Genomic DNA, 26244 nt, shown 5'->3' with positions numbered 1-26244 from the left:
GGGTGGTGCACCATTCCCAGAGATACTGCAATACCGGGTCGATGCGTGGAGTGGACGGAGCAAGCCCCTATTCCATCTCCCTGCTCCAAAAATCAATTTAATATATGGTCCCCAGATAAGGGACGTATCAGATATTAAACTGATAAGAACAGATTTTTTTTTTTTTGTAAAAATATACTTTATTCATAAAATATCTTCAATCACATTCCAAACCATTTCAAAAACAACATTACAAGGGTACAATCCAGGTTAAACTTTTACAAAATGTATCACCGGGTGCATCAGTACAAACAATATTACAATCATTTACAGCCTTTCATTTTGATCTGTACAGCCCGAGGGGCTCTAAACAGTTCCCAGTCTCTCGGTGCGCTGCGGTAGAAAGGTCTTAGACAGCGACCCTTCCCCATTGCGCCTTTGCGGCAGCTGCCCCAAGCTTTAGTGCGTCCCTCAGCACGTAGTCCTGGACTTTGGATTGTGCCAGTCCGCAACAATCGGTCGGGGACAACTCTTTGTGCTGGAAGACCAACAAGTTTCGGGCAGACCAAAGCGCCTCTTTCACCGAGTTGATGATCCTCCAGCTGCAGTCGATGTTTGTCTCGGTGTGTGTCCCTGGGAACAGCCCGTAGAGCACAGAGTCCTGTGTCACAGAACTGCTCGGGATGAACCTCGACAGCAACCACTGCGTCTCTCTCCAGACTTTCTTTGCAAAGGCACAATCCACAAGGAGGTGAACAACGGTCTCTTCCCCACCACAGCCACCTCGAGGGCAACGTGCAGAGGGGGTGAGACTCCTGGCGTGTAGGAAGGATCTGACGGGGAGGGCCTTTCTCACCACCAGCCAAGCCACGTCTTGGTGTTTGTTGGAAAGTTCTGGCGATGTGGCATTCTGCCAAATGACTTTGACAGTCTGCTCGGGGAACCATCCCACAGGGTCCACCCTCTCCTTTTCCCTCAGGGCCTCTAGGACGTTACGTGCTGACCACTGCCTGATGGACTTGTGGTCAAAGGTGTTTTTCTGCATAAATTTTTCCACCAGGGACAGGTGGTACGGCACGGTCCAACTACTTGGAGCGTTCCGCGGCAGCGTGGCCAGACCCATCCTTCGCAACACCGGGGACAGGTAGAACCTCAGCACGTAGTGACACTTGGTGTTTGCGTACTGAGGGTCTACGCACCGCTTGATGCAGCCGCACACAAAGGTGGCCATCAGTATGAGGGCGATGTTGGGCACGTTTATTCCCCCTTTATCTAGAGGCTTATACAGCGCGTCCCTGCGGACACGATCCATTTTCGACCTCCAGATAAAGGGGAAGATGGCTCGGGTGATCGCCATCGCGCAGCAGTCTGGAATGGGCCAGACCTGCGCCATGTACAGCAACAGCGAGAGTGCCTCACACCTGATGACCAGGTTCTTACCCGCAACGGAGAGGAAGCGTCGCTCCCAGATTCCCAGTTTCCTTTTCACCATAGACACTGGATCCTTCCAGTTTCTAACGCATACCCCGGTCCCTCTGAACCATATCCCCAGCACCTTCAGGCCGTCAGCACTGACGGTGAAGGGGACAAAGGATCGGTCAGCCCAGTTCCCAAAGAACACGGCCTCGCTCTTCCCACGATTTACCTTGGCTCCCGAGTCCAGTTCGAACTGGTCGCAGATGTGGATCAGTCTGCACACCGACAGCGGATCAGAACAGAAGACGGCGACATCGTCCATGTACAGGGAGGCTTTGATCTGAGTGCCTCCACTGCCTGGGATCGTAACTCCTCTAATGCCCGGATCCTTCCTGATGGACTCAGCAAAGAACAGGCGAGAGAGGACAGCCCTGCCTGACTCCAGATTTAATTGGAAAGCTATCTGATTCCCACCCATTGATTGAGACTGCGCTACTGATGTTAGTGTAGAGTAGGATCCAACTGGATCCAATTGCGAATTCCCTCCCCAAACCCCATTTTGAGAGCACATCCACCATGTAGGTGTGCGATATTCTGTCAAAGGCTTTCTCCTAATCCAGGCTGATGAGGCAGGTGTCCACACCCCTGTCCTGCACATAGGCAATCGTATCCCTGAGCAGCGCCAGGCTGTCAGAGATCTTCCTGCCCGGCACAGTGCAGGTCTGGTCAGGGTGTATCACCAATTCCAGAGCGGATTTGACCCGATTGGCGATGACCTTGGACAGAATCTTATAGTCCACATTCAACAGTGAAATGGGTCGCCAATTTCTAATTTCCTCCCTTTCTTCCTTGTGCTTGTACATGAGGGTGATGATGCCTTTCCTCATGGATTCTGACATACTGCCGGCCAGGAGCATACTCTCGTACACCCCTAGCAGGTCTGGGCCCATCCAGTCCCACAGAGCCCAATACAACTCCGCCGGCAAGCCGTCGCTTCTGGGGAGATTTACTCTTCTCGAAGGACTCAAGGGCCTAAGTCAGTTCGTCAGGAGTTCGCGGTTTGTCCAGCCTCTCCCGTGTACTGTCGCCTAAGACCTCCGTGATAGAGGACAAGGAGGACTGGGAGGCCGTGCTGTCCGTCGGCTTCACGTCATAAAATCCGGCATAAAAGGATTTGCTGATCCTCAAAATGTCGGACTGCGCTGACTTTACTGATCTGTCTTCTTCATTCAGGCTGCTGAACACAGAGCTCTCTCTCTGTTCCTTTTGGAAGAAGAAACGTGAGCACGTCTCATCCTGCTCCACGGAGCGGACTCTGGAACGGAAGATGTTCTTGGAGGCAAAGTGCGAGGCTTGCTGGCTCTTCACCTCTTGGAGTTCTTCCTTGACATCGACCCCCACCGACTGCAGCCGGAGCAGATTCTGCATGTTTTTCTGGAGTCGGGACATTTCCCTCTCTTCCTTTCTAGCTTTCTGGATGCTTTTGAGGATGAAAAACCTCTTGGTGTTTCCCTTGATCGCTTCCCACCAGTGTGTCAGGGACTCAAAGAGGGGTTTCATGGTTCTCCAACCTTCATAAGCCCTCTTGAGCTCCTCAATGTTCTCTGGGGTCAGCAGTTGCACGAATAGCTTCCATGCCCCCCTGCCCACCCTCAGGTCCTTCTCCAAGTGGCAGTCCGCCAGTAGGATGCAGTGGTCAGAGAAGAACACCGGCTTGACCTCGGTGGATCTGACTGTGAATGCACGGGACACAAAGAGGAAGTCTATCCTGGAACGAATGGACCCGTCTGGCCGCGACCAGGTGTATCTACGCTGCGCTCCGTCTGCAGGGTTGCTGAAGACGTCGTGCAGCTTGGCATCCTTAACTGTTTCCATCAGGGATCTGGACGTAGCGTCCAATCTGCTTCCGGCCCTGCCGGATCGTCCAGCCGCATCGATGATGCAGTTGAAGTCACCGCCCAGAATGACCGGCCTGGAGGTCGCCAGCAGCAGTGGGAGCTGCTGAAAAACCTCCAGCCGCTCAGCTCCTTGTGACGGGCCATACACGTTAATTAACCGGAGTGGAGCGTTCTTGTACATTACGTCTGCTACGAGGAGTCGCCCGCCCACCACCTCCTTGACCTCGGAGACGGTGAAGTTGCCTCCCCGCAGCAGAATACCCAGGCCGGAGGAACGAGAGTCGTTTCCGCCCGACCAGATCGATGGCCCGTGGGACCACCACCGTGACCATTGCCTGTAGGAGCTGAACTGGATAACCTCACTTATCCACGTTAAACTCCATCTGCCAAATTTTGGCCCATTCACCTAACCTGTCCATATCCATTTGTAAATTTCTCATTTCTTCACTGCAACTTACTTTCCCACCTATTTTGGTGTCATCTGCAAAGTTAGCTATGGTACCTTCTACTCCTGAATCCAAGTAAATAGTTGGGGCCCAAGGACCGAACCCTGTGGCACCCCACTAGTTACAGCTTGCCATCCACAAAAGACCCATTTATCCTGACTCTCTGCTTTCTGTTGGTTAGCCAAAGCTCTATCCAAGCAAATATATTACCCTTAGCTGCGTGTGATCTTATCTTGTGTATTAATCTTTTGTGCGGCACCTTATCAAATGCCTTCTGGAAGTCCAGACATACTACATCTACAGGATCGCCATTATCCACTTTGCTTGTCACATCTTTAAAGAACTCTAGCGATTTAGTCAAACACGATTTAGTCTTCATAAAGCCATGCTGACTCTGATGGATTGCATTTTGACTTGCATTTTAGGAGGGTAGTGAAGGCATTGGAGAGAGTGCAGAAGAGGTTTACGAGTTTGGTTCCAGGGGCGAGGAAGTTGAGTTATGAAGTAAGATTGGAGAAGTTGGGACTGTATTCCTTGGGGAAAAGAAGTCTGAGAGGAGACTTGATAGAGGTATTGAAAATCATGAGGTATCTGGAGAGAGTAGATAGGGAGAAACTGCTTGCACCGATGAAAGGATCGAGAAGGAGCGGGCACAGGTTTAAAGTAACTAGCAGAAGAAGCAAAAGTGATAGGAGCAGCGAGTGGTCAGGGTCTGGAATGCACCGCCTGATAGCGTGGCGGAGGCAGGTTCAATTGAAGAGGGAATGAGATGATTATTTGAAAAGAAAGCATGTGCTGGGTTACGTGGAGAAGGCAGGAGAATGGCACGAAGTGAAATGTTCATTGGGAGAGCTGGTGCAGTCACGACGGGCGGAATGGGCTCCTTGTGCAGTGTAAGGATTGTGTGAACGTGGATGTAGACGTTTCCGAGTAGCTGTGTAAAGTGTGTGAGCTTTGAGGTGTGAGTTTTGACTGTTGCTGTATCAGCAGCAGCAGCAGCAGCGGGCGGGAGCGGCAGCAGAGAGCTGGTTGAAAGTGTTGTGAGGCGAAAGGTGCAGCTGAGAGAGTGTTTGAGAGGTGTATTTGCAAGTGAAAGATGTTTTTGTATGAGTGAGGTAGAGTGTTTGTGAGATGAGAGTGGTGTCTGTGAGCGTTGGGTGAGCGTGCGTGTTTTTTGTGTGTAGATGGTGCGGGTGAGTGAGAAAGAAAGAAAGTTGTGTTTTGAAAGATGTGCATGTTGAAAAGTAAAGAAAGCAGATGTTTGTAAGAAAACTATTTTTAGCATTGAAAATCCCCTGGAAAGGGGTGGTGCACCATTCCCAGAGATACTGCAATACCGGGTCGATGCGTGGAGTGGACGGAGCAAGCCCCTATTCCATCTCCCTGCTCCAAAAATCAATTTAATATATGGTCCCCAGATAAGGGACGTATCAGATATTAAACTGATAAGAACAGATTTTTTTTTTTTTGTAAAAATATACTTTATTCATAAAATATCTTCAATCACATTCCAAACCATTTCAAAAACAACATTACAAGGGTACAATCCAGGTTAAACTTTTACAAAATGTATCACCGGGTGCATCAGTACAAACAATATTACAATCATTTACAGCCTTTCATTTTGATCTGTACAGCCCGAGGGGCTCTAAACAGTTCCCAGTCTCTCGGTGCGCTGCGGTAGAAAGGCCTTAGACAGCGACCCTTCCCCATTGCGCCTTTGCGGCAGCTGCCCCAAGCTTTAGTGCGTCCCTCAGCACGTAGTCCTGGACTTTGGATTGTGCCAGTCCGCAACAATCGGTCGGGGACAACTCTTTGTGCTGGAAGACCAACAAGTTTCGGGCAGACCAAAGCGCCTCTTTCACCGAGTTGATGATCCTCCAGCTGCAGTCGATGTTTGTCTCGGTGTGTGTCCCTGGGAACAGCCCGTAGAGCACAGAGTCCTGTGTCACAGAACTGCTCGGGATGAACCTCGACAGCAACCACTGCGTCTCTCTCCAGACTTTCTTTGCAAAGGCACAATCCACAAGGAGGTGAACAACGGTCTCTTCCCCACCACAGCCACCTCGAGGGCAACGTGCAGAGGGGGTGAGACTCCTGGCGTGTAGGAAGGATCTGACGGGGAGGGCCTTTCTCACCACCAGCCAAGCCACGTCTTGGTGTTTGTTGGAAAGTTCTGGCGATGTGGCATTCTGCCAAATGACTTTGACAGTCTGCTCGGGGAACCATCCCACAGGGTCCACCCTCTCCTTTTCCCTCAGGGCCTCTAGGACGTTACGTGCTGACCACTGCCTGATGGACTTGTGGTCAAAGGTGTTTTTCTGCATAAATTTTTCCACCAGGGACAGGTGTTGCTGTACGTGGCGCAGGTCTGGCCCATTCCTCACTCCTGCGCTGTGGCGATCACGCCAGCCATCTTCCGCTTTATCTGGAGGTCAAAAGTGGATCCTGTTTGCAGGGACATGATGTAAAAAAACTCTGGATGAAGGGGGAAAAAACATGCCCAACATCACCCTCATCCTGATGGCCACCTTTGTGTATGGCAGTATCAAGCTGTGTGTAGACCCAAACACCAAGCGTCACTACGTGCTGAGGTTCTACCTGTCCCTGGTGTTGCGAAGGATGGGTCTGGCCACCCTGCCGCGGAACGCTCCAAGTGCCGTATCACCTGCCCCGTGTGGAAAAACTTATGCAGAGAAACACCTTTGTCCGCAAGTCCATCAGGCAGTGGTTAGCACGTATCACCCTAGAGGCCCTGCGGGAAAAGGAGATGGTGGATTCCGGCGGACGGTTCGCCGAACAGACCGTCAGGGTCATTTGGCAGAATGCCTCATCACCAGAACTCTGAAGAGAGTGGCCGTGGTTCTTGTCGAGGTGCATCCCGAGCAGTTCCGTGACACAGGTATGGACTCTGTGCTCCAGGGGCTGTTCCCAGGGACACACGCCGAGACAAACATCAACTACCGCCGGAGGATCCACTCGGTGAAAGACACTCTTTGGCTGTCCGAAACTTGTTGGTCTTCCATTGCAAAGAGTTGGCACATTCCAAGGTCCAGGACTACGTGCTGAGGGACGCACTAAAGTTTGGGGCAAAGGCGTAATGGAGAAAGGTCGCTGTCTACGGTTGCGCTAGATGTGTCGTGTAACTGGCAGGTAATGGAAAATTTCGAGAAACACTCAGTCACAAGGGAGAACACGTGACAGGCATGAGAGACAATCCATGAGTCTTTGTAGCTGAGTTTCCGTGTGAGCAACTAGCTCACAGCGCAGAGGAGTTCTTCGATCGAGGCCTGCTGTATTTTTGTCTTTGCTTTCAGCTTGAGCAGTCAAAGAACAAAGAAGAAAAAAAAGTACAGCACAGGAACAGGCCCTTCGGCCCTCCAAGCCTGCGCCGATCGGTCTGTGGAGCTTGCCAGCTGACCAGGTATGCAGCTAAAGTCCTTCCACATCTACAGGGAAGGCAAAGTCAGCAGCGTTTCTCCCAGAGTGTAGAGAGTCCTTGGAACTCTCTTCCTCGAAAGGTGGTGGAAACAGAGTCTTTGAATATTTTCAAGACAGAGCTGGATAGATTAACAAGGCGGGGTTGGAAGGTTATCGCTGGTAGGCAGGAATGTGGGGTTGAGGTTACAATCGGATCAGCCATGATCTTCTGAGTAGTGGAGCAGGCTCTTGGGGCCCAGTGGCCTACTCCTGCTCCTAAGTTGTATGTTCAGACATGTAGGGGCATTACTTTTTACTGATTCCAGTGCTTCTCCTGCACTGAACCTGGAGAGTACTACGTCAGCTGCTGTTGAGTTGTTTCCTGATGCCCTGCTTTCTTTTGTACGAGCTGTCTAGCATCCTCGTTTATGGGCTTCCTTTGCTTGGCATTGGGCCTTCTTTTGGGCTGACTGTTGGTCTATTTCCTTTACGGGATGTCAGCATGACATCACCAGAAGGGAAATGTGTCATGTTATGAAGTCACAGTAAATAAGTCCAATGCATTATATCATTATAATAACACAAGATGATGATCAGCAGTGAGAAGGCAGGTGGCAGCAAGGATAAGTACAGGTACGACACAGCGAACAGCCTTAGATCCTGTTAAAATGTTGAAAATGTTTCTCCCCTTCTGGAAGATTATTTCCTTCAAAATTTTAGAAATCTTTCAGCTTCAACCAGAAGTCACACACAAGCCAAACAACAAAACCACCTGCGTGCACAGCACAGCACACCATCTGCCAGCCTGCAATGATGTCGGCTCTCTTTTAATCACCTTTTCCCCTCCCATCAGTCCTATTCAGCAGGCAAGCAAAGGAGCGCAGAAAATACATCTGCACGGCTGTTTCTAACTTCTAGAAAGGGAACAGCCTTATCCTAGGAAAGTGAAAAATACCTATACTGTCACAAAGTGATGAACTTGAACTGCAAAACACCACGCTTACCTGAGCTTGTGTCACAGTTTTTGCTGTCTATCTCAGCCAGTATTCTCAGTCGTCCATCCTGGCTTCTTGCTCTCTCTGCAGCTTTCAGATGCCTCCCCTTGGCCGGCCTCAGTGCTCGGTGATAGATCAGCGCTCGGTATTATTTCTGTCCTCAGTGGTAACTGCTAGGGGAGAAAGGCTTGACTTTTTCAATCACCTTTTACCTCAGTAAAATCCAAGTAGAACCTAAAGTGGCAATGCTTCTCCCTCTCAGCACCCAACATGTCTTGCCTTTTCTTCAGGTTGGATTTGAGGAAGCACTACAGTTGCTGCCTGGCTGCCATTTCAAGTACAGAGACAAGGGGCAGCCCCATGACCCCTCCCCCGACTCCTGCACAATATGCAAATATAGCACATTGTCTGAGTGCAATTTGGGAGCTGAAGATGGTTTCACAGTGGGATACAAGATATGAGGAGAGGTTTCCTCACAGACACACCGCCACATAAGCCCCTTTAAATTTGCGCGGCTGTGCAAAAAGTTTAATGGGCCCGCACACTTAAACAAATCGGTCACGCACTGTAATGACTCGCCTCATTCAGTTCAACAGAAATTAGGATCATGTTTTTAACCTGTGCCCTAGTTTTAAAATATTTTGTGTTCCATATTTACTTTCTCAATTTGTTATTAATTTACTTTACATTGCTTTATATTCTATTTTGTCTTGGACATGCATCACGGTTCGTTCAATCTCACTGGTTAAGAAAATTAAAATATTTAGTTTGATCAGGGTCTTACACTTGTCAAGAGGAGCCCTTTCAAATACTGGCCTGCTTTTGGAGGCCTGAAGTCACTGGAGCTGCACAAGTCAAGACGACTGAAGGCCTGATTCGCTGTGTAATATACTTTGCAGCATCTTGTTGCACTAGCAGGCAGGAAGGAGTTTTCAGCAATGCAGTTTAAAGGCTTGATACACTAAGTACACTTTCATTTCAGGTTTGTCATTTCAGGACGCTGCGTGTTTTTTTGCTCTGTTTTCTGACTCTGAAATTCTAATTCAGACTGTGGAGAAGAGCTGTTGTTGCTGCTGTTGGTTTTCTTTGTAACTGTTGTCGTTTTTTTGTGGAAAAATATACCTTATCCATAAAATATCTGAAAGAACATTACAAAACATTTCAAAATGGCCATCGCAAAAAGTGCAATCATATTCCAGTTTTTCAAATAGATCATGTCGCACCCTGCGACGCTTCAATACGATCAATGAACATTACAGACATTTCAACATGCTCATTACAGGCAGTCAGACAGTGCAATAGTATTCAAGTTATCTACATAGATCATGTTGCACTCTGAGGTGCTTCAATACAATTGTGATAAATGTAATATTCACTGCATACATTCAATGTGAGTCTTTCAGGCCGAGGGGTCTATACCTTTCCCAGTCCCTCGGTGCACTATGGCTGAAAGGTCTTAGACAGCGACCGTTCCCCACTGCGCATTTGTGGCGGCTGCCCCAAGCTTTAGCGCGTCCCTCAGCACGTAGTCCTCGGCCTTGGAATGTGCCAGCCAGTCTGCAACACTCTGCTGGGGACAACTCATTGCACTGGAAGACCAACAAGTTTCGGGCAGACCAAAGAGCGTCTTTCACCGAGTAGATGATCCTCCACCTGCTTGTCTCGATGTGCGTCCCTGTCCCTGGGATCAACACGTAGAGCACAGAGACCTGTGTCACAGAACTGCTTGGGATGAACCGCGACAAAAACCACGGCAACTCTCTGCAGACCTTCTTTGCAAACGCACATTCCACAAAGAGGTGAACAACGGTCTCGTCCCCACGACAGCCACCTCGAGGTCAACATGCAGAGAGGGTGAGACTTCAGGAAGGATCTGACGGGGAGGGCATTTCTCACCACCAGCCAAGCTACGTCTTGGTGCTTGTTGGAAAGTTCTGGAGACGAGGCATTCTGCCAAACGACTTTGACAGTCTGCTCGGGGAAACATCGCACAGGATCCACCATCTCCTTTCCCCGCAGGGCCTATAGGACGTTACGTGCCGACCACTGCCTGATGGACTTGGGGTCAAAGGTGTTTTTCTGCATAAAGTTTTCCACCAGGGACAGGTGGTACGGCAAGGTCCAACTACTTGGAGCGTTCCGCGGCAGCGTGGCCAGACCCATCCTTCGCAACACCGGGGACAGGTAGAACCTCAGCACGTAGTGACACTTGGTGTTTGCGTACTGAGGGTCTACGCACCGCTTGATGCAGCCACACACAAAGGTGGCCATCAGTATGAGGGCGATGTTGGGCACGTTTTTTCCCCCTTTATCTAGAGGCTTGTGCATCGCGTCCCTGCAGACACGATCCATTTTCGACCTCCAGATAAAGCGGAAGATGGCTCGAGTGATCGCCATCGCGCAGGAGTGTGGAATGGGCCAGACCTGCGCCACGTACAGCAACAGCGAGAGTACCTCACACCTGATGACCAGGTTCTTACCCGCAATGGAGAGGGAGCGTCGCTCCCACATGCCCAGTTTCCTTTTCACCATAGCCACTCGCTCCTTCCAGTTTCTAACGCATGCCCCGGTCCCTCCGAACCATATCCCCAGCACCTTCAGGCCGTCAGCCCTGACAGTGAAGGGGACAAAGGATCGGTCAGCCCAGTTCCCAAAGAACATGGCCTCGCTCTTCCCACGATTTACCTTGGCTCCCGAGGCCAGTTCGAACTGGTCGCAGACGTGCATCAGTCTGCGCACCGACAGCGGATCCGAGCAGAAGACGGCGACGTCGTCCATGTACAGGGAGGCTTTTACCTGAGTGCCTCCACTGCCTGGGATCGTCACTCCTCTTATGCCCGGATCCATCCTGATGGACTCGGCAAAGGGTTCTATGCAGCGCACGAAAAGGACAGGCGAGAGAGGACAGCCCTGCCTGACTCCAGATTTAATCGGAAAGCTATCTGTTTCCCACCCATTGATTGAGACTGCGCTACTGATGTTAGTGTAGAGCAGTTGGATCCAATTTCGAATTCCCTCCCCAAAGCCCATTTTGGAGAGCACATCCCCCATGTAGGTGTGCGATATTCTGTCAAAGGCCTTCTCCTGATCCAGGCTGATGAGGCAGGTATCCACACCCCTGTCCTGTACATAGGCAATCGTATCCCTGAGCAGCGCCAGGCTGTCAGAGATCTTCCTGCCTGGCACAGAGCAGGTCTGGTCAGGGTGAATCACCAATTCCAGAGCGGATTTGACCCGGTTGGCGATGACCTTGGACAGAATCTTATAGTCCACATTCAACAGTGAAATGGGTCGCCAATTTCTAATTTCCTCCCTTTCCCCCTTGTGCTTGTAGATGAGGGTGATGATGCCTTTCCTCATGGATTCTGACATGCTGCCGGCCAGGAGCATACTCTCGTACACTTCTAGCAGGTCTGGGCCGATCAAGTCCCACAGAGCCGAATACAACTCCGCCGGCAGGCCGTCGCTTCCGGGGGTTTTACTCTTCTCGAAGGACTCGAGGGCCTTAGTCAGTTCGTCAGGAGTTAGCGGTTTGTCTAGGCTCTCCCGCGTACTGTGGTCTAAGACCTCGGTGATAGAGGACAGGAAGGACTGGGAGGCCGTGCTGTCCGTGGGCTTCACGTCATACAGACCGGCATAAAAGGATTTGCTGATCCTCAGAATGTCGGACCGTGATGACTTTACTGAGCCGTCTTCTTCCTTCAGGCTGCTGATCACAGAGCGCTCTCTGTGTACCTTTTGGAAGAAGAAACGTGAGCACGTCTCATCCTGCTCCACGGAGCGGACTCTGGAACGGAAGATGATCTTGGAGGCCTCCGAGGCAAAGTGCGAGGCTTGCTGGCCCTTCACCTCTTGGAGCTCCTCCTTGACATCCACCCCCATCGACTGCAGCCGGAGCAGATTCTGCATCTTTTCCTGGAGTCGGGACATTTCCCTCTGTTCCTTTCTAGCTTTCTGGGTGCCTTTGCGGATGAAAAACCTCTTGATGCTTCCCTTGATCACTTCCCACCAGTGTGTCAGGGACTCAAAGAGGGGTTTCACGGTTCTCCAACCTTTGTAATCCCTCTTGAGCTCCTCAATGTTCTCTGGGGTCAGCAGTTGCACATTTAGCTTCCATGCCCCCCTGCCCACCCTCAGGTCTTCCTCCAAGTGGCAGTCCGCCAGTAGGAGGCAGTGGTCAGAGAAGAACACCGGCTTGACCTCGGTGGATCTGACTGTGAATGCACGGGACACAAACAGGAAGTCTATCCTGGAACGAATGGACCCGTCTGGCCGCGACCAGGTGTATCTACGCTGCGCTCCGTCTGCAGGGTTGCTGAAGACGTCGTGCAGCTTGGCATCCTTAACTGTTTCCATCAGGGATCTGGACGTAGCGTCCAATCTGCTTCCGGCCCTGCCGGATCGTCCAGCCGCATCGATGATGCAGTTGAAGTCCCCGCCCAGAATGACCGGCCTGGAGGTCGCCAGCAGCAGTGGGAGCTGCTGAAAAACCTCCAGCCGCTCAGCCCCTTGTGCCGGGCCGTACACGTTAATTAACCGGAGTGGAGCGTTCTTGTACATTACGTCTGCTACCAGGAGTCGCCCGCCCACCACCTCCTTGACCTCGGAGACGGTGAAGTTGCCTCCCCGCAGCAGAATACCCAGGCCGGAGGAACGAGAGTCCTTTCCGCCCGACCAGATCGATGGCCCGTGGGACCACCATCGTGACCATTGCCTGTAGGAGCTGAGGTGCGGTATCGCACACTCCTGCAGAAACAACAGGTCAGCTTTGACCTTGGCTAGGTAGTCCAAGGTCGCAACACATCGCGTAGTAGATTTAATGCTACGCACATTTATGGATACAATCTTTAAACCCATATTAAAGCATTTATTCTCCTACCAAACCCACTGTCTCTGAGAGTCCCAGACCTTTAGTCTGCTCCTTCATACCCGTAGTGAGCTCAAATTCCTTCACTTTGGATGGGCTGAGGTAGATCTCCTTGGCCGGGTTCTGCTCCGGTGGCATCTGGAGGTTCACGTGGAGAGCGGGTTTTGAGAGGACCTTTGCTGGAGAAGCTTCTCCAAAACTCACCCCCTCTGGGGTGTTGCTGTTCCCGGCTTCCTGGAGCTGGGGTGCGATGATTGCCTCACTGCTCCCAGATTCCAGGGGCTGTGGTGCACTGGCCTCCTCAGGTTGCAGGCAAAGTTGGGGTGCGCTGGTCTCCTTGTTGTCTCCAATTTTCTGGAGCTCGGGTGTCTCGTCCTCCAACGCCCTGGAGCTTTGCCGCCTCTTCTGTCGGTGCCGCTCTGGCACTTCATCATCCGAAGAGCTGCTGCCCTTGTCATCCGTGTCGGATGGGAGACGCCTCTTGCCGCTTCTCTGGGAAACGCCTTTGCTTCTTCTTCGCTCCCTCTTACTTTTCTTGTTCTTCACCGTCCGCCACTCCCCCTGCTGCTTTTCCACTGCTGCCTCCTCCTCCATTGATTCGCTGTCCTGAGGACTGGGAGGTTCAGGGGGTAGTGCTGTTGATTGGCTCTCTGTTGCCTCCATCTCTTTCTCCACCTTGTCTCTCTCTGTGTCCTCCTTTGTCCCGTTGCGCTCCCTGGGGGCCTTGGTGGTTGGAGTGACACGAAACATTTCTTCTGGTTCCCCCTGGTCGGCTTTGGCTGCCTGTGCGTAAGTACGGCAGCGTTTGGGGCAGGTCCTGTAGAGGTGACTTGCCTCGCCACACAGGTTGCAACACTTGGCCTGTTTGCAGTCTTTTGTCTGGTGCCCTTCCTGTTTGCAGATCTTGCAGAGGGAGGCGCTGCAGTTGGCCGCCACATGACCAGCCTTGCCGCATGAGCGACAATGCTTGGGTTGCCCAGCGTAGACCAGGTAGCCCCGGTTTCCCCCGATAGCGAAACTGGAAGGAGGGTGGAAAATGGCTCCCTTACCATCGGTCTTTAGCGTGACCTTAAACAGGCGTTTGCCTGTCCAGATCCCCAAGTCGTCTCGAATCTCGGTGCCGCTCCCCACCTTATCGAAGTACCTGGTGAGGAAGGTGACCACGTCGGCGACAGGGACGAAGGGGTTGTACACATGCACCATCACCTCACGTTCCCGTTGCAACGGCAGAGAGAAGTGCGGCTCCGCCGTCAGGATCTTCATCTCCGGCAGGTCTCTCTTCTCCTCGAACACCCTCAGGAGCCGGACGCAGTCTGCCACCCGCTTGAACGTCACGTCAAAATAACCGCCTTTGCGGGAGTCGTGCAGGGTGAAGATCTCCGTAGCTTGGAAGCCGCACGCCTTCAACAGGATCCTCCTGGTGAAGAAGCCCCGATCCATAGGTGATCCTCCTTCGCTGTGGTTCACCGTGACTCGGACGGTGATAGGTAACCCACGGTATGGATTTCGATTGCGATTGGTTATAGCCCTTCCATCCCGACCTTGCCTTGGTAGGACCATGGTGTCGCCCCTGCAACACTTGATCTTAGCCAAAAGGCCGAGAAGCGATTCCATTTGCCTTCCTTGTTACCTGCTGTACCTGCATACTAGCTTTCAGCGATTCGTGCGCGAGGACACCCAGATCCCTCTGTGCTGAAGCATTTCTGAAGTTTCTCTCCATTTGAATAATAAGTCGCCTTTTTATTCTTCTGACCAAAATGGATAACCGCACACTTATTAAACTTATTTAACTTAGTTAAACTCCATCTGCCAAATTTTGGCCCATTCACCTAACCTGTCCATATCCATTTGTAAATTTCTTATTTCTTCATTGCAACTTACTTTCCCACCTATTTTGGTGTCATCTGCAAATTTAGCTATAGTACCTTCTACTCCTGAATCCAAGTAAATAGTTGGGGCCCGAGGACCGAACCCTGTGGCACCCCACTAGTTACAGCTTGGCATCCACAAAAGACCCATTTATCTTGACTCTCTGCTTTCTGTTGGTTAGCCAATCCTCTATCCAAGCTAATATATTACCCTTAGCTGCGTGTGATCTTATCTTGTGTATTAATCTTTTGTGCGGCACCTTATCAAATGCCTTCTGGAAGTCCAGACATACTACATCTACAGGATCCCCGTTATCCACTTTGCTTGTCACATCTTCAAAGAACTCTAGCAAATTAGTCAAACACGATTTACTCTTCGTAAAGCCATGCCGACTCTGAGGGATTGCATTTTGACTTGCATTTTAGGAAGGTAGTGGAGGCATTGGAGAGAGTGCAGAAGAGGTTTACGAGTTTGGTTCCAGGGGCGAGGAAGTTGAGTTATGAAGTAAGATTGGAGAAGTTGGGACTGTATTCCTTGGGGAAAAGAAGTCTGAGAGGAGACTTGATAGAGGTATTGAAAATCATGAGGGGTCTGGAGAGAGTAGATAGGGAGAAACTGTTTGCACCGGGGCAAGGATCGAGAAGGAGAGGGCACAGGTTTAAAGTAACTGGCAAAAGAAGCAAAAGCGATAGGAGCAGCGAGCGGTCAGGGTCTGGAATGCACCACCTGATAGCGCGGCGGAGGCAGGTTCAATTGAAGAGGGAATGAGATGATTATTTGAAAAGAAAGCATGTGCCGGGTTACGTGGAGAAGGCAGGAGAAAGGCACGAGGTGAAATGTTCACCGGGAGAGCTGGTGCAGGCACGACGGGCGGAATGGGCTCCTTGTGCAATGTAAGGATTGTGTGAATGTGGATGTAGAGGTTTCGGAGTAGCTGTGTAAAGTGTGTGAGCTTTGAGGTGTGAGTTTTGATTGTTGCTGTGTCAGCAGCAGCAGCGGCAGCGGCAGCAGAGAGCTGGTTTAAAATGTTGTGAGGCGAAAGGTGCAGCTGAGAGAGTGTTTGAGAGGTGTATTTGCAAGTGAAAGCTGTTTTTGTATAAGTGAGGTAGAGTGTTTGTGAGATGAGAGTGCTGTCTGTGAGTGTTGGGTGAGCGTGCGTGTTTTTTGTGTGTAGCTGCTGCGGGTGAGTGAGTGAGAGAGAGAGAGAGAGAGAGAGAAAGAAAGAAAGTTGGATAAAAACAAAAAGCTAAAAGCTACTGCGGATGCTGGAAATCCAAAACAAAATAAAAACAGAATTACCTGGAAAAACTCAGCAAGTCTGGCAGCATCGGCGGAGAAGAAACCAGTCAACGTTTCGAGCCCTCATGGCCCTTCAGCAGAACTGAAGCATAGTTTCAACAAAGGAGAAATATAAATTGGTTTAAGGTGGGTGGGGGGGGAAGAGACATACTGAGGGTGTAGTGTGAGCAGATAATCAAAAGATGTCAGAGACAAAAGGGTCAAAGAGGTGTTGAAGGTGGTGGTCTTTGTCTGAGAAAAGTGCTAATTAAGAATGCAAGACAGGATATTCAAAGTACAGCTCTAGTGGGGGTGGGGTGGAAAGACTAAAGACCTTTAGTCTTTCCACCCCACCCCCACTAGAGCTGTACTTTGAATATCCTGTCTTGCATTCTTAATTAGCACTTTTCTCAGACAAAGACCACCACCTTCAACACCTCTTTGACCCTTTTGTCTCTGACATCTTTTGATTATCTGCTCACACCACACCCTCAATGTGTCTCTTCCCCCCCACCCACCTTAAACCAATTTATATTTCTCCCTTGTTGAAACTATGCTTCAGTTCTGCTGAAGGGCCATGAGGGCTCGAAACGTTGACTGATTTCTTCTCGGCCGATGCTGCCAGACTTGCTGAGTTTTTCCAAAGAAAGTTGGATTTTGGAACATGTACATGTTGAGAAGTAAAGAAAGCAGATGTTTGTAAGAAAACTATTTTTAGCATTGAAAATCCCCTGGAAAGGGGAGGGTGCACCGTTCCCAGAGATACTGCAATACCGGGTCGATGCGTGGAGTGGACGGAGCAAGCCCCTATTCCATCTCCCTGCTCCAAAAATCAATTTAATATATGGTCCCCAGATAAGGGACGTATCAGATATTAAACTGATAAGAACAGATTTTTTTTTTTTTTTTTGTAAAAATATACTTTATTCATAAAAAATCTTCAATCACATTCAAAACCATTTCAAAAACAACATTACAAGGGTACAATCCAGGTTAAACTTTTACAAAATGTATCACCAGGTGCATCAGTACAAACAATATTACAATCATTTACAGCCTTTCATTTTGATCTGTACAGCCCGAGGGGCTCTAAACAGTTCCCAGTCTCTCGGTGCGCTGTGGTAGAAAGGTCTTAGACAGCGACCCTTCCCCATTGCGCCTTGGCGGCAGCTGCCCCAAGCTTTAGTGCGTCCCTCAGCACGTAGTCCTGGACTTTGGATTGTGCCAGTCCGCAACAATCGGTCGGGGACAACTCTTTGTGCTGGAAGACCAACAAGTTTCGGGCAGACCAAAGCGCGTCTTTCACCGAGTTGATGATCCTCCAGCTGCAGTTGATGTTTGTCTCGGTGTGTGTCCCTGGGAACAGCCCGTAGAGCACAGAGTCCTGTGTCACAGAACTGCTCGGGATGAACCTCGACAGCAACCACTGCATCTCTCTCCAGACTTTCTTTGCAAAGGCACAATCCACAAGGAGGTGAACAACGGTCTCTTCCCCACCACAGCCACCTCGAGGGCATCGTGCAGAGGGGGTGAGACTCCTGGCGTGTAGGAAGGATCTGTCGGGGAGGGCCTTTCTCACCACCAGCCAAGCTACGTCTTGGTGCTTGTTGGAAAGTTCTGGCGATGAGGCATTCTGCCAAATGACTTTGACAGTCTGCTCGGGGAACCATCCCACAGGGTCCACCCTCTCCTTATCCCTCAGGGCCTCTAGGACGTTACGTGCTGACCACTGCCTGATGGACTTGTGGTCAAAGGTGTTTTCCTGCATAAATTTTTCCACCAGGGACAGGTGGTACGGCACGGTCCAACTACTTGGAGCGTTCCGCGGCAGCGTGGCCAGACCCATCCTTCGCAACACCGGGGACAGGTAGAACCTCAGCACGTAGTGACACTTGGTGTTTGCGTACTGAGAGTCTACGCACCGCTTGATGCAGCCACACACAAAGGTGGCCATCAGTATGAGGGCGATGTTGGGCACGTTTTTTCCCCCTTTATCTAGAGGCTTGTACATCGCGTCCCTGCAGACACGATCCATTTTCGACCTCCAGATAAAGCGGAAGATGGCTCGAGTGATCGCCATCGCGCAGGAGTGTGGAATGGGCCAGACCTGCGCCACGTACAGCAACAGCGAGAGTACCTCACACCTGATGACCAGGTTCTTACCCGCAATGGAGAGGGAGCGTCGCTCCCACATGCCCAGTTTCCTTTTCACCATAGCCACTCGCTCCTTCCAGTTTCTAACGCATGCCCCGGTCCCTCCGAACCATATCCCCAGCACCTTCAGGCCGTCAGCCCTGACAGTGAAGGGGACAAAGGATCGGTCAGCCCAGTTCCCAAAGAACATGGCCTCGCTCTTCCCACGATTTACCTTGGCTCCCGAGGCCAGTTCGAACTGGTCGCAGACGTGCATCAGTCTGCGCACCGACAGCGGATCCGAGCAGAAGACGGCGACGTCGTCCATGTACAGGGAGGCTTTTACCTGAGTGCCTCCACTGCCTGGGATCGTCACTCCTCTTATGCCCGGATCCTTCCTGATGGACTCGGCAAAGGGTTCTATGCAGCACACGAAAAGGACAGGCGAGAGAGGGCAGCCCTGCCTGACTCCAGATTTAATCGGAAAGCTATCTGTTTCCCACCCATTGATTGAGACTGCGCTACTGATGTTAGTGTAGAGCAGTTGGATCCAATTTCGAATTCCCTCCCCAAAGCCCATTTTGGAGAGCACATCCCCCATGTAGGTGTGCGATATTCTGTCAAAGGCCTTCTCCTGATCCAAGCTGATGAGGCAGGTATCCACACCCCTGTCCTGTACATAGGCAATCGTATCCCTGAGCAGCGCCAGGCTGTCAGAGATCTTCCTGCCTGGCACAGAGCAGGTCTGGTCAGGGTGAATCACCAATTCCAGAGCGGATTTGACCCGGTTGGCGATGACCTTGGACAGAATCTTATAGTCCATATTCAACAGTGAAATGGGTCGCCAATTTCTAATTTCCTCCCTTTCCCCCTTCTGCTTGTAGATGAGGGTGATGATGCCTTTCCTCATGGATTCTGACATGCTGCCGGCCAGGAGCATACTCTCGTACACTTCTAGCAGGTCTGGGCCGATCAAGTCCCACAGAGCCGAATACAACTCCGCCGGCAGGCCGTCGCTTCCGGGGGTTTTACTCTTCTCGAAGGACTCGAGGGCCTTAGTCAGTTCGTCAGGAGTTAGCGGTTTGTCTAGGCTCTCCCGCGTACTGTGGTCTAGGACCTCCGTGATAGAGGACAGGAAGGACTGGGAGGCCGTGCTGTCCGTGGGCTTCACGTCATACAGTCCGGCATAAAAGGATTTGCTGATCCTCAGAATGTCGGACCGTGATGACTTTACTGAGCCGTCTTCTTCCTTCAGGCTGCTGATCACAGAGCGCTCTCTGTGTACCTTTTGGAAGAAGAAACGTGAGCACGTCTCATCCTGCTCCACGGAGCGGACTCTGGAACGGAAGATGATCTTGGAGGCCTCCGAGGCAAAGTGCGAGGCTTGCTGGCCCTTCACCTCTTGGAGCTCCTCCTTGACATCGACCCCCATCGACTGCAGCCGGAGCAGATTCTGCATCTTTTCCTGGAGTCGGGACATTTCCCTCTGTTCCTTTCTAGCTTTCTGGGTGCCTTTGAGGATGAAAAACCTCTTGATGCTTCCCTTGATCACTTCCCACCAGTGTGTCAGGGACTCAAAGAGGGGTTTCACGGTTCTCCAACCTTTGTAATCCCTCTTGAGCTCCTCAATGTTCTCTGGGGTCAGCAGTTGCACATTTAGCTTCCATGCCCCCCTGCCCACCCTCAGGTCTTCCTCCAAGTGGCAGTCCGCCAGTAGGAGGCAGTGGTCAGAGAAGAACACCGGCTTGACCTCGGTGGATCTGACTGTGAATGCACGGGACACAAACAGGAAGTCTATCCTGGAACGAATGGACCCGTCTGGCCGCGACCAGGTGTATCTACGCTGCGCTCCGTCTGCAGGGTTGCTGAAGACGTCGTGCAGCTTGGCATCCTTAACTGTTTCCATCAGGGATCTGGACGTAGCGTCCAATCTGCTTCCGGCCCTGCCGGATCGTCCAGCCGCATCGATGATGCAGTTGAAGTCCCCGCCCAGAATGACCGGCCTGGAGGTCGCCAGCAGCAGTGGGAGCTGCTGAAAAACCTCCAGCCGCTCAGCCCCTTGTGCCGGGCCGTACACGTTAATTAACCGGAGTGGAGCGTTCTTGTACATTACGTCTGCTACCAGGAGTCGCCCGCCCACCACCTTCTTGACCTCGGAGACGGTGAAGTTGCCTCCCCGCAGCAGAATACCCAGGCCGGAGGAACGAGAGTCCTTTCCGCCCGACCAGATCGATGGCCCGTGGGACCACCATCGTGACCATTGCCTGTAGGAGCTGAGGTGCGGTATCGCACACTCCTGCAGAAACAACAGGTCAGCTTTGACCTTGGCTAGGTAGTCCAAGGTCGCAACACATCGCGTAGTAGATTTAATGCTACGCACATTTATGGATACAATCTTTAAACCCATATTAAAGCATTTATTCTCCTACCAAACCCACTGTCTCTGAGAGTCCCAGACCTTTAGTCTGCTCCTTCATACCCGTAGTGAGCTCAAATTCCTTCACTTTGGATGGGCTGAGGTAGATCTCCTTGGCCGTGTTCTGCTCCAGTGGCATCTGGAGGTTCACGTAGTGAGCGGGTTTTGAGGTGACCTTTGCTGGAGAAGCTTCTCCAAAACTCACCCCCTCTGGGGGGTTGCTGTTCCCGGCTTCCTGGAGATGGGGTGCGATGATTGCCTCACTGCTCCCAGATTCCAGGGGCTGTGGTGCACTGGCCTCCTCAGGTTGCAGGCCAAGTTGGGGTGCGCTGGGCTCCTTGTTGTCTCCAATTTTCTGGAGCTCGGGTGTCTCGTCCTCCAACGCCCTGGAGCTTTGCCGCCTCTTCTGTCGGTGCCGCTCTGGCACTTCATCATCCGAAGAGCTGCTGCCCTTGTCATCCGTGTCGGATGGGAGACGCCTCTTGCCGCTTCTCTGGGAAACGCCTTTGCTTCTTCTTCGCTCCCTCTTACTTTTCTTGTTCTTCACCGTCCGCCACTCCCCCTGCTGCTTTTCCACTGCTGCCTCCTCCTCCATTGATTCGTTGTCCTGAGGGCTGGAAGGTTCAGGGGGTAGTGCTGTTGATTGGCTCTCTGTTGCCTCAATCTCTTTCTCCACCTTGTCTCTCTCTGTGTCCTCCTTTGTCCCGTTGAGCTCCCTGGGGGCCTTGGTGGTTGGAGTGACACGAAACATTTCTTCTGCTTCCCCGTGGTCGGCTTTGGCTGCCTGTGCGTAAGTACGGCAGCGTTTGGGGCAGGTCCTGTAGAGGTGACTTGCCTCGCCACACAGGTTGCAGCACTTGGCCTGTTTGCAGTCTTTTGTCTGGTGCCCTTCCTGTTTGCAGATCTTGCAGAGGGAGGCGCTGCAGTTGGCCGCCACATGACCAGCCTTGCCGCATGAGCGACAATGCTTGGGTTGCCCAGCGTAGACCAGGTAGCCACGGTTTCCCCCGATAGCGAAACTGGAAGGAGGGTGGAAAATGGCTCCCTTACCATCGGTCTTTAGCGTGACCTTAAACAGGCGTTTGCCTGTCCAGATCCCCAAGTCGTCTCGAATCTCAGTGCCGCTCCCCACCTTATCGAAGTACCTGGTGAGGAAGGTGACCACGTCGGCGACAGGGACGAAGGGGTTGTACACATGCACCATCACCTCACGTTCCCGTTGCAACGGCAGAGAAAAGTGCGGCTCCGCCGTCAGGATCTTCATCTCCGGCAGGTCTCTCTTCTCCTCGAACACCCTCAGGAGCCGGACGCAGTCTGCCACCCGCTTGAACGTCACGTCAAAATAACCGCCTTTGCGGGAGTCGTGCAGGGTGAAGATCTCCGTAGCTTGGAAGCCGCACGCCTTCAACAGGATCCTCCTGGTGAAGAAGCCCCGATCCATAGGTGATCCTCCTTCGCTGTGGTTCACCGTGACTCGGACGGTGATAGGTAACCCACGGTATGGATTTCGATTGCGATTGGTTATAGCCCTTCCATCCCGACCTTGCCTTGGTAGGACCATGGTGTCGCCCCTGCAACACTTGATCTTAGCCAAAAGGCCGAGAAGCGATTCCATTCGCCTTCCTTGTTACCTGCTGTACCTGCATACTAGCTTTCAGCGATTCGTGCGCGAGGACACCCAGATCCCTCTGTGCTGAAGCATTTCTGAAGTTTCTCTCCATTTGAATAATAAGTCGCCTTTTTATTCTTCTGACCAAAATGGATAACCGCACACTTATTAAACTTATTTAACTTAGTTAAACTCCATCTGCCAAATTTTGGCCCATTCACCTAACCTGTCCATATCCATTTGTAAATTTCTTATTTCTTCATTGCAACTTACTTTCCCACCTATTTTGGTGTCATCTGCAAATTTAGCTATAGTACCTTCTACTCCTGAATCCAAGTAAATAGTTGGGGCCCGAGGACCGAACCCTGTGGCACCCCACTAGTTACAGCTTGGCATCCACAAAAGACCCATTTATCTTGACTCTCTGCTTTCTGTTGGTTAGCCAATCCTCTATCCAAGCTAATATATTACCCTTAGCTGCGTGTGATCTTATCTTGTGTATTAATCTTTTGTGCGGCACCTTATCAAATGCCTTCTGGAAGTCCAGACATACTACATCTACAGGATCCCCGTTATCCACTTTGCTTGTCACATCTTCAAAGAACTCTAGCAAATTAGTCAAACACGATTTACTCTTCGTAAAGCCATGCCGACTCTGAGGGATTGCATTTTGACTTGCATTTTAGGAAGGTAGTGGAGGCATTGGAGAGAGTGCAGAAGAGGTTTACGAGTTTGGTTCCAGGGGCGAGGAAGTTGAGTTATGAAGTAAGATTGGAGAAGTTGGGACTGTATTCCTTGGGGAAAAGAAGTCTGAGAGGAGACTTGATAGAGGTATTGAAAATCATGAGGGGTCTGGAGAGAGTAGATAGGGAGAAACTGTTTGCACCGGGGCAAGGATCGAGAAGGAGAGGGCACAGGTTTAAAGTAACTGGCAAAAGAAGCAAAAGCGATAGGAGCAGCGAGCGGTCAGGGTCTGGAATGCACCACCTGATAGCGCGGCGGAGGCAGGTTCAATTGAAGAGGGAATGAGATGATTATTTGAAAAGAAAGCATGTGCCGGGTTACGTGGAGAAGGCAGGAGAAAGGCACGAGGTGAAATGTTCACCGGGAGAGCTGGTGCAGGCACGACGGGCGGAATGGGCTCCTTGTGCAATGTAAGGATTGTGTGAATGTGGATGTAGAGGTTTCGGAGTAGCTGTGTAAAGTGTGTGAGCTTTGAGGTGTGAGTTTTGATTGTTGCTGTGTCAGCAGCAGCAGCGGCAGCGGCAGCAGAGAGCTGGTTTAAAATGTTGTGAGGCGAAAGGTGCAGCTGAGAGAGTGTTTGAGAGGTGTATTTGCAAGTGAAAGCTGTTTTTGTATAAGTGAGGTAGAGTGTTTGTGAGATGAGAGTGCTGTCTGTGAGTGTTGGGTGAGCGTGCGTGTTTTTTGTGTGTAGCTGCTGCGGGTGAGTGAGTGAGAGAGAGAGAGAGAGAGAGAGAGAGAAAGAAAGAAAGTTGGATAAAAACAAAAAGCTAAAAGCTACTGCGGATGCTGGAAATCCAAAACAAAATAAAAACAGAATTACCTGGAAAAACTCAGCAAGTCTGGCAGCATCGGCGGAGAAGAAACCAGTCAACGTTTCGAGCCCTCATGGCCCTTCAGCAGAACTGAAGCATAGTTTCAACAAGGGAGAAATATAAATTGGTTTAAGGTGGGTGGGGGGGGAAGAGACACATTGAGGGTGTAGTGTGAGCAGATAATCAAAAGATGTCAGAGACAAAAGGGTCAAAGAGGTGTTGAAGGTGGTGGTCTTTGTCTGAGAAAAGTGCTAATTAAGAATGCAAGACAGGATATTCAAAGTACAGCTCTAGTGGGGGTGGGGTGGAAAGACTAAAGACCTTTAGTCTTTCCACCCCACCCCCACTAGAGCTGTACTTTGAATATCCTGTCTTGCATTCTTAATTAGCACTTTTCTCAGACAAAGACCACCACCTTCAACACCTCTTTGACCCTTTTGTCTCTGACATCTTTTGATTATCTGCTCACACCACACCCTCAATGTGTCTCTTCCCCCCCACCCACCTTAAACCAATTTATATTTCTCCCTTGTTGAAACTATGCTTCAGTTCTGCTGAAGGGCCATGAGGGCTCGAAACGTTGACTGATTTCTTCTCGGCCGATGCTGCCAGACTTGCTGAGTTTTTCCAAAGAAAGTTGGATTTTGGAACATGTACATGTTGAGAAGTAAAGAAAGCAGATGTTTGTAAGAAAACTATTTTTAGCATTGAAAATCCCCTGGAAAGGGGAGGGTGCACCGTTCCCAGAGATACTGCAATACCGGGTCGATGCGTGGAGTGGACGGAGCAAGCCCCTATTCCATCTCCCTGCTCCAAAAATCAATTTAATATATGGTCCCCAGATAAGGGACGTATCAGATAACTGATAAAAACAGATTTTTTTTTTTATTGTAAAAATATACTTTATTCATAAAAATCTTCAATCACATTCAAAACCATTTCAAAAACAACATTACAAGGGTACAATCCAGGTTAAACTTTTACAAAATGTATCACCAGGTGCATCAGTACAAACAATATTACAGTCATTTACAGCCTTTCATTTTGATCTGTACAGCCCGAGGGGCTCTAAACAGTTCCCAGTCTCTCGGTGCGCTGTGGTAGAAAGGTCTTAGACAGCGACCCTTCCCCATTGCGCCTTTGCGGCAGCTGCCCCAAGCTTTAGTGCGTCCCTCAGCACGTAGTCCTGGACTTTGGATTGTGCCAGTCCGCAACAATCGGTCGGGGACAACTCTTTGTGCTGGAAGACCAACAAGTTTCGGGCAGACCAAAGCGCGTCTTTCACCGAGTTGATGATCCTCCAGCTGCAGTCGATGTTTGTCTCGGTGTGTGTCCCTGGGAACAGCCCGTAGAGCACAGAGTCCTGTGTCACAGAACTGCTCGGGGTGAACCTCGACAGCAACCACTGCATCTCTCTCCAGACTTTCTTTGCAAAGGCACAATCCACAAGGAGGTGAACAACGGTCTCTTCCCCACCACAGCCACCTCGAGGGCATCGTGCAGAGGGGGTGAGACTCCTGGCGTGTAGGAAGGATCTGACGGGGAGGGCCTTTCTCACCACCAGCCAAGCTACGTCTTGGTGCTTGTTGGAAAGTTCTGGCGATGAGGCATTCTGCCAAATGACTTTGACAGTCTGCTCGGGGAACCATCCCACAGGGTCCACCCTCTCCTTATCCCTCAGGGCCTCTAGGACGTTACGTGCTGACCACTGCCTGATGGACTTGTGGTCAAAGGTGTTTTTCTGCATCAATTTTTCCACCAGGGACAGGTGGTACGGCACGGTCCAACTACTTGGAGCGTTCCGCGGCAGCGTGGCCAGACCCATCCTTCGCAACACCGGGGACAGGTAGAACCTCAGCACGTAGTGACACTTGGTGTTTGCGTACTGAGGGTCTACGCACCGCTTGATGCAGCCACACACAAAGGTGGCCATCAGTATGAGGGCGATGTTGGGCACGTTTTTTCCCCCTTTATCTAGAGGCTTGTACATCGCGTCCCTGCAGACACGATCCATTTTCGACCTCCAGATAAAGCGGAAGATGGCTCGAGTGATCGCCATCGCGCAGGAGTGTGGAATGGCCCAGACCTGCGCCACGTACAGCAACAGCGAGAGTACCTCACACCTGATGACCAGGTTCTTACCCGCAATGGAGAGGGAGCGTCGCTCCCACATGCCCAGTTTCCTTTTCACCATAGCCACTCGCTCCTTCCAGTTTCTAACGCATGCCCCGGTCCCTCCGAACCATATCCCCAGCACCTTCAGGCCGTCAGCCCTGACAGTGAAGGGGACAAAGGATCGGTCAGCCCAGTTCCCAAAGAACATGGCCTCGCTCTTCCCACGATTTACCTTGGCTCCCGAGGC

The 26244-nt window shown here is 51.1% G+C and overlaps 4 pseudogenes; all 4 read right to left on the bottom strand.

Moving 5' to 3' along the window:
• Positions 1 to 176, bottom strand: LOC144673910 (U2 spliceosomal RNA; annotated as a pseudogene).
• Positions 177 to 5042: 4866 nt separating this feature from the next.
• On the bottom strand, positions 5043 to 5218 carry LOC144673909 (U2 spliceosomal RNA; annotated as a pseudogene).
• An 11690-nt stretch (positions 5219 to 16908) lies between these two features.
• Positions 16909 to 17088, bottom strand: LOC144673891 (U2 spliceosomal RNA; annotated as a pseudogene).
• Positions 17089 to 24609: 7521 nt separating this feature from the next.
• On the bottom strand, positions 24610 to 24782 carry LOC144673918 (U2 spliceosomal RNA; annotated as a pseudogene).
• Positions 24783 to 26244: the final 1462 nt, after the last annotated feature.

The sequence above is a fragment of the Cetorhinus maximus genome, unplaced genomic scaffold (genome assembly GCF_964194155.1).
Source record: "Cetorhinus maximus unplaced genomic scaffold, sCetMax3.hap1.1 HAP1_SCAFFOLD_510, whole genome shotgun sequence".
NCBI classification, from domain to species: domain Eukaryota; kingdom Metazoa; phylum Chordata; class Chondrichthyes; order Lamniformes; family Cetorhinidae; genus Cetorhinus; species Cetorhinus maximus.
Note: the sequence above shows the minus strand (reverse complement) of the source record. Positions and strands in the feature narration are given on the sequence as shown.